This window comes from Malania oleifera, chromosome 6 (assembly GCF_029873635.1).
Source record: "Malania oleifera isolate guangnan ecotype guangnan chromosome 6, ASM2987363v1, whole genome shotgun sequence".
Lineage (NCBI taxonomy): Eukaryota > Viridiplantae > Streptophyta > Magnoliopsida > Santalales > Ximeniaceae > Malania > Malania oleifera.
Window position 1 is genome coordinate 72792255 of NC_080422.1, and position 8860 is coordinate 72801114.

An 8860-nucleotide genomic window follows, 5' to 3' on the forward strand; every position below is an offset into this window, starting at 1 on the left:
GACCAAACCACAAAAGTGGTCGACCGAACCTCTCGTGTTGTCAAAATTTTTATCCAGTTAAATGGGTTAATTTTCCTAAATAGTTTTAAAACATTTTTAATATTTCCCTAAGTGTCCCCAATGGTTATAAAATTGGTCAAGTCTATATATAAGGCTTCATTTGCAAAGATTAAGTGAGATTAGAAAATTCAATTAGCCAAAATCCTCTCAAATCTCAAGTGCTCATTTATTCTATACTAAGCCCATACACTCTTTATTTTGTTATTCCCTTGATAGATCAAGTCTCTAACAATGTTCTTGAGTGATTTTAGTCGCTAAGACTCTCCATACTCTATATTGATTGATTATTTTTTAGAGAGCTGTTGCTAGGGTTTTTCCTCTGATTTAAATAATAAATCTTTGAGTGGGAATACCCTTGTAGCTAGTGAGTCTTTGCATCTTGATTGCAAGACTCATCAAGTTTGTGGATTTTGATTTGCAAAATATTTTTTACACAAGCTTACACATTTTCAAATATCTCTTGAATTATTTCCTTTTGAAATCTTATATGAGATATTTTGAATTTATTGTTGAAACACTTTGAAACTTGTGGTGATTGATATACATTGATTATTTGTTTCAAAGTTTGCTTGGAAATACACTCTAGATCTTAACTGTAGATTTACATTAGATTGAGAGTTTAACACAATATTAAGCATTGAGCATATTAACTATCATTTGTGCTTGCATTATTCTCTGGACTGTACTGTGGTACATATTTTTTTGATAAGAAACATATTTCTGTATATGCAAATTTATATTGATTGTTGTATTCTAGGTGTGGGCTTGAAGAGGTGCGGTTGTAGGTTAAGGTCTCAAATTGGCTTAGACCTGGTTAGGAAAGTTAGGTGCACCATTCTAATAAGGTGCGGTTGTAGGTTGAGGTTAGCCCCATTAATTGACCTATTTGTAAATGGTGCCGCTCTACCCGTTAAGTGAATATTAGTGGAATCCTTAGGCTTGTGAGCTAGAGGCGGGGATGTAGGCATAGTTGGCCGAACCCCGATAACATATTGTGTGTGCACTGTTTATATTTCCGCAATTTATATTTCTGCACATGTATGTTATATTGGGAATGTTGCGCATGATTTAATTTCCACACATTATATTTATCTGCCCATTTGGAACTGCATAGAGGACCCTAGGTTGTGTAATACTGATATCTAGTTTAACCTAGGAGAAAAGTTTAAAATTCCAATTCACCCCCCTCTTGGGAATACACCAAAGCTAACACAACGTCTCCTGATCTAGCTATTGGTTGAGACTCTCAGTATCTCTGGCTTAGTTAGTCTCGATTTCTTGACCTAGTCAACCTTCAGGGTCACTTAGTCAAACTGATGGTTGAACCTTGTAGCACTTCAGTTTCAGTCTAAACCTTGGAGTCTTTCTTCTATGACCCAGTTGCCCTTTGTGTTAGCTAGTTGCACCACATAGTCGAACAGGGTCTTAAGTGCTTTGATGAATTGAAGCTTTGGGGGTTTGGTTGAGCATCCCATTTGAGCTTTGTGCTTCCCAATTACTCCCTTGGATTCTTATATTGCTTAACCCCTAGATTTTAACCTGATTTTCCTAAAACATGAACAAACCATGCATAACTCTAAATCATGATAACAAAGGGTAAATACAAGATAAATGAGGATAAAACGTAGGCAAATGGGGGCATAAATACGTGCACTTTAGGGACACATCACCCTTGTTTCTCAGACCCACTTCCCCCAAAGCTCTTCCCACTCAATCCCCTGAGTCCACTCCACTACCAAAGGAACCCCCATTGCCCTCCTCTTCTTCTTCCTTCTTCTCCTGTATCTTCTTCTTCTTCCTCCTCCTCCTCTCATCCAGTTCTTTGAAAATTAAAGCTTCTCTTAGCCTGGTTATATTCTCTATTGGCAAGCTATAATCCACCCCCAAGACCCAACCTTCCCTTACAAGACCCAGAGAAGTTTAAATCAATAAACCCAGATAAGAAAAAGACACATAAATGTAAAAGCAGAGAGAAACAACAAGGTAAATTTCCTCCACCTTAATTGATTACAATTTCATTCACTTCCCTCTTATTTCCTAATTGAATAAATGCAGGAAATCTTCCTGCATAGTAAAATTACCGCTAAGGAAATTGCCAGACAAAGGAAAATTCACTCGAAGGAAATAAATGTAGGAAATCATGCTTGGAATTAGTCATAACAACACAAAAGGAATGCTCACTAGATGCGGGCTGATTTTTTGTGATTTAGATTTGATTTAAGCACGATTTAAGCAATTTTTTTGTAAATCTATGAGTATAGAATTATGCATATAGGAGCAAACTTAGTAAACTTAGTCAATTTTAAGCACTCAGGCGTCCAAGTCGGGCATAAAAGGCCTAAACCAAGTGGGTTTAGTCCCAACACATCCGTGGCATTGAGCTAGATTTGTCAGAGCTGATGGTGCCCAAAAATTCCTCCTCGGTTGAAAATTATGCGCATAAAGGCGATCTTAATAAACTTACTTGATTTTAAGCACTTAGGTGTCCAAGTCAGGCATATGAGGTCCAAACAGAGTGGGGTTAATCCTAACATATCTATGACATTGATTTGGACGTGTCGAAGCTGATGGTGTCCAAAAACTCCTCTTTGGTTGAAAATTATGAGCTTAGAAGCAAACTTAGTAAACTTAGTTGATTTTAAGCACTCAAGTATCCAAGTCGGATATACAAGGTCCAAACTGAGTGGGGTCAGTCTCGACACTTCTGATAGATTGACTTGGACGTGTCGGAGCTTAAGGTACCCAAAAAATCCTCCTCGATTGAAAATTATGCTCATAGAAATGAACTTAGTAAACTTAATTGATTTTAAGCACTCAGGTGTCCAAATCAAGCATTCAAGGTCCAAACCAAGTGGAGTTAGTCCCAACACATTCGTGACATTGATTTGGAAGTACCGGAGCTGACGGTACCCAAAAACTCCTCCTCGGTTGAAAATTATGCACTTACAGGCGAACTTTGTAGACTTACTTTATTTTAAGCACTTAGGTGTCCAAGTCAAGCAGACGAGGTCCAAGCCAAGTAGGGTCAGTCTTGAAATGTCCATGATATTGAGCTGGATGTGTCGGAGCTAACAGTACCCAAAAATTTCTTCCCGAGTGCTTTTTACGCACTAAGAAGCAGAGTTAGAATACAAACAAACTTAGTAAACTTAGTTGATTTAAGCACTCAAGCGTCCAAGTCAGGCATATGAGGTTCAAACCAAGTCGGGTCAGTCCTGACACGTCCGTGATATTGAGTTGGATATATCGGAGCTGACGGTACCCAAAAACTTCTCTCTTGTTGAAACTTATGTGCTTAGAAGCGAACTTGGTAAGTTTAGTTGATTTTAAGCACTCAGGTGTCCAAGTCGGGCATACAAGATCAAAACTAAGTGGGGTTAGTCTCAATAGATCCCTGACATTAAGCTGGATGTTCCAGAGCTGACAGTACCCAAAAAATCCTCTCTAATAGAAAATTACGCGCTTAGAAGCTAACCTACCAAACTTAGTTGATTTAAGAACTTAGGTGTTCAAGTGGGCATACGAGGTCTGAACCAAGTGGGGTCAATTCCGACTGATGACACTTAGCTATTTAAATTGTATCATTTTTTGTTTAACTATGTCCAATCATTCTTGCTTTCAAATCATTTGTACTTATAGTACGTACGTATTCAAAAATTGTGTACTAATTTCTTATAAAAATTATTACTTTGTAGAGTTTGCAGTCTGTCACAAGAAGATGAAGATGATGACGAGCATTATAGTCGAATGCAGTTTTTCTTTTTGTATTTTTTGTTATCTATATAGATCATGTATTATTATTATATGATGTTTCTAAACAACTTGTTATGTATATATTTTCGTTTTCTAAACAATTTATGAACTTTTCATTAATTATGGTTCAATATAATGCGTGCAGAAATTTAATGACAGGTTTTTACAGGGATTAATGGGTGATTTAAAAAAATTAATTATTTTAAACTTTTAGTGAGAAACCATCACTAAAAAATGAGATAGTGACCATTAGTGATGGTTCCAAAACTATCACTAAAAGTTATACTATTAGTGACAAATTCCTGAACCATCACTAATATTATGACATTTAGTGACTATTTTCAAGACACTCACTAATAGTATGACTTTTTGTGACGATTTTGAAACCGTCACTAATAGAATATCTTTAGTGATGATTTTCAGCCGAGAAAATGAACCAGTTATAGTGACGATCTTAGACTTTTAGTGACGAAATAGAACTGTCATTAATACTTTACTATTAGTACTAGTGGTTTCCAAAATTGTCAATAATAGTTAGTTGAGACCGCCGTTTTAGTCACCACTCCGTAGGCGTCACTAAGTCATCACTAATAAGTATGTTTCAAATTGTCACTAATACTAGTAAACTATCACTAATGTATTAGTGATAGTTTACTAGTATTAGTGACAATTTGAAACCATCACCAAAGGCCTTCTATTTTGTAGTGAGAATTAGCTTGACGACAAGGTGCAAAGATTCCTTATAATAGAAGGTCTTGGGTTCGATTTCACACAGAGGCTAGTTTTGATTTATTTGGAGGGAGTTGCAAGCTAGTCACATCCTCCCCTACTTGTCTAGGTTGGAATTTCGAGATATCAAAAACTTTTAAAATTATTTTCTTATTTTTTAAATAAGCTAAAATTGTAAGTATGGAGCATTTCTTCACAAGTTTTGTGATCAAAATTTTGAGATTAGATTATAAAGTATGAAGAAAAAAATTAGAGTAAACTGCCTGTGTTGTGTAGCTTCCTCAACCTCCCAAAGGGCCAAAATGAACTTGAATTATCTGTGATGACAAACATAGTAATTAGATTACTCATGGTTTTGCTTTATCTAGAACTTCAATAATAATTCTTAGCAAAAAAAACCCTTGATAATTGTGAAAAGAAATTATATAGTAGAAGGCTAGTACAAAATGATTCATGAATTTTTTTTATTTTAATTCATTTACAATGTTGATATGATGAAACTTAAATAATGATCCACTAACAGCTTCATATTACAAAGTTTAGGGACTCATTTTCTTGTGCCCTATGACATTATTATTAGTTTTGCATTAAGATAAAATATAGTAAAATTAATTTATTTTTCCCCCTCTTTCACTCTCTTGCAAAATTCTAGCTTGATCCTCTCCAAAATGAACGTGAAAGATTTCTAACTACAAATTTAGAAGAATTGTGTAGAAAAGTACAATTTAAATAATTTTATGGTGTATATAGTAGGTATATTGATGTCATTAAAGATATGTATAATGGAGTAATGACTAGTATGAACTGTAAGTGGAGATACTCGAGAATTTCCAATCACAATAGGTGTACATCAAAGATTTGCTTTCAGTCCTTATCTTTTTGCTTTAATGATGGATGAATTGACTAGGAGTACCCAAAATGAGATTAAATAGTGTATGTTGTTTGTAAATGATATTATTTTAATTGATAAAACTAGGGATGAAGTAGAATCTAAGTTAGAATTATAGAGAGAAGCTTTAGAATATAGATGCTTTAGGATAAGAAAAAATAAGATAAAAATATATGAAATGCAATTTTAGTAATAGTAGGAGGAATATTAGAGATAAAGTTAAACTTGATGATGAAGAAATTAATAGCACTAGTAGACTTCAATACCTTGAATCTATTATGCAAGCTGAAGGAGAAATTGAAAAAGACGTAATACATAGAGTTAAAGCAAATTAGGTAAAATGGAGAAGCATTTTGAGTCTGTTTTTTAATATATGAACCAGAATGTTAGGCAACTAAGAAACAACAAATCCAAAAAGTAAAAATTTCCAAAATAAAATTTCTTAAATAGATGAGTGATATAATGTTAAAAGATAAATATTTAATAAATGAACATATCCATGTCGTGATAAGTTAGGCGAAGTTCCTGTAGAGGATAAGATAAAGGAGGGACAATTTAAGGGGTTTAGGCACTTGCAACGTAGGCCACACAATGCGTCTGTGAGGAAGAGTGAATTAGTTACTATGAGGGGCAGTGGAAAGAGTAAGGGTAGACCTAAAACAACTTTGAATGAGATGGTAAGGATTTAATAATCCTGAATTTATCAAAGGAAACTATATATCTATGATTGAAAACTAAGATGTAGTCCCAAGAGGAGGGGTGAATTGGGTTTTGAAATTTCTTTTAATTCTCTTCAAGAATCCTTAACTTCTTTTAGGTCCTTTTAAATGAATTCTTGTTTTCTTTGTTTTATCAAATACACAATAAATATTTAAAACAAAATTCAATTCACAACCACAACACAAGTACTTAAACAATTAAGTAACCAATCAACCTTTCAATCAACCACACTATCCAAACCAATCAATCAAAAAACATTCAATCAAAGTATACTTTGCAACTTAATGGAAATTCTCATATTTTTTTAACTTGTGTGCAGTCGTGTTGTTAATGCAAGCCCTTTGATAATGAGTTAGCTTTCTTAAAGTAATTTTCAACAAAATATTCACACTCTTCCCAAAATACAGAATTCAATTAAACTCTTAGTTAATTTATCTTTGGGTGTTAAACAAGTAACGTACTCCCTTATGGTTTCCGCAAAGTATGGTTTAACCAATGTACTCCCTTTCAGTTTCCGCAACCTAAATCAAAATTAGACTTTTTAAGTTTACTTGATTTCCAAATATACTTGATATATATAATTACAAATTAAATCATCCACGCAATTTTAAATGTGTTAAAAATAAAGAGTAAGGAAAAAAGAGAGAGTGAGACCGGAATTTTTACGAGGTTCAGCTTATACCCAGCCTACGTCCTCGCCTTTGGCAAACCACCAAAGGATTACTCAAATCAGTTCATTTGCTGGGTAGAACAACACCATTTACACACTCCTTTAGTAGGCTAGAGCCCGCCTCTCCAAGTGATATCCCCACACTCGGTCACTCCTTCAATTAGGCTAGAGCCCATCTCTCCAAATGATATACCCTCGTTCGGTCCAACGATTCAACACTTGAACCGTCAATCAATTTGCTAAAGAGATTTGAAACAAGATGAACAAGAATTGGCAAACCACCAAAAGATTACTAAAATCAATTCCTTTGATTGGCAGAACAACACATTTTACACACTCAATTAGTAGGCTAGAGTCCACCTCTACAAGTGATATCCCCTCACTCCATCACTCCTTCAATTAGGCTAAAGCCTGCCTCTCCAAATGATATACCCTCGTTCGGTCCAACGATTCAACACTCGAACCATCAATCAATCAACTAAAGAGATTTGAAACAAGATGTACAAGAATTGCTCCTAAAAGAGCTTATTAGTACAGTTCAAAACTATATACTTCAATGTAATTCACAATATGAAATTCAGATTGAAGCTCTAGAAATATTTCCCCGTATGATTCTTTCAATGGATGAAAGAATTAGTAGTTGTAGCACAATATCAGTGAGTAGAATCAGCAAGAAGTCACTAAACTTCATGAAATCTGAGAGCAAGAAAGAGCTTTGAGAATTTAAGAACAATTGAGAGAGATTTTGAATGCTGAATTGAATTCTTGGTAATTAATTCAATGATCTTGAGGCTTATTTATAGACTTGAAAAAGTGTGTAACTTGATCCCCAAGTGACTTGGAGTATTCCCCAAGTTTTCACAAAGTTTGAGCCCCAAGCAATCTCATTTGAAAAATTGTCCATTACAGAAATTTAAAAACTGCCGCGTGATAGTTGACTGTCCCTTTTTGGATAGTCGTCTATCTAGTTATTTTAAAAAGGCAGTAGGGTGGTAGTCGCCTGCAAACAAGGGAGACAGGCGCCTGTCACTAAAAAACTGGGTTTTTAAATATGACTAAAAGGGTGACAGACAACAATCAAAACACAGTAAGCCGCCTCAAGTTGCACTGACAGTCGCCTATCAAGTTCTAGATAGTTGACTGTCATGTTTTTGTTTTTTGTTTTAAAACCCTTTAACATGGCAGTTGACTGTCCATGTGCAGTCAATTGCCTGTCAAGAAATTTTGTTCTCTCTCTTCTTTGCTCAAATAATCTTGGAATATCAATATGTTTTTCCTAGAAAAAGTATGTTCCAAGACTTAAAACTAAGGTCTCTAAGTCTCGTTTGCCTAATGAGCTTCAAAATGAAAATTCATACTTGAATCATACTTGAAGTACTTACAAATCTTGTTCTAAAGACTTATTTGGCTTTTATTTTTTTTGAGTTCTCTTTTATTGCCGAGCTTTAATGATCCTGAACTTGATGTGTGCTTTCAAGATTTATCTCTCTTGATCTTTCAGTATTACTTTAGATTTTGAGTTTCATTGATCTTTGAGCATTCCATGTTGATTACTTGAGCTTTCATTCTTGAAACTTTTTCTTTAATATCAATGTTCTCTCGATCTTCAAGTTTTAATCCTTGCCTTAAGCTTGATATAATCATCATTCTTTGAAGTACAAGTTTTCACGAATTCTTTAACCTTGTATTCATCATCGAGTCCTGAAAATACATCTCTAAACAAAACATGTTGAGTTCTACTTGTTTGTTAGCATCAAAACAGGATTTTAAGCCATGTAAGGCCAACAATCTCCTCTTTTTTTATTATGACAAACACGAAGCAAAAATTGGAGTGAGCCTTAAAAAGACTCCCCCTTTCAATAAGCATCATCTTAACAATATTCGCAAGATCAATATTAATTTCTTAAACTCTTTTATAATCATGCTCATCACTTCATTTACAATCATGTTCATTGCTTCATTCAAGTTCAAGTTTATCAAAAAATATCAAATACTTCTTCTCCTTTTGATATATATTGTGTTCATGCTCAGTTTTTGCA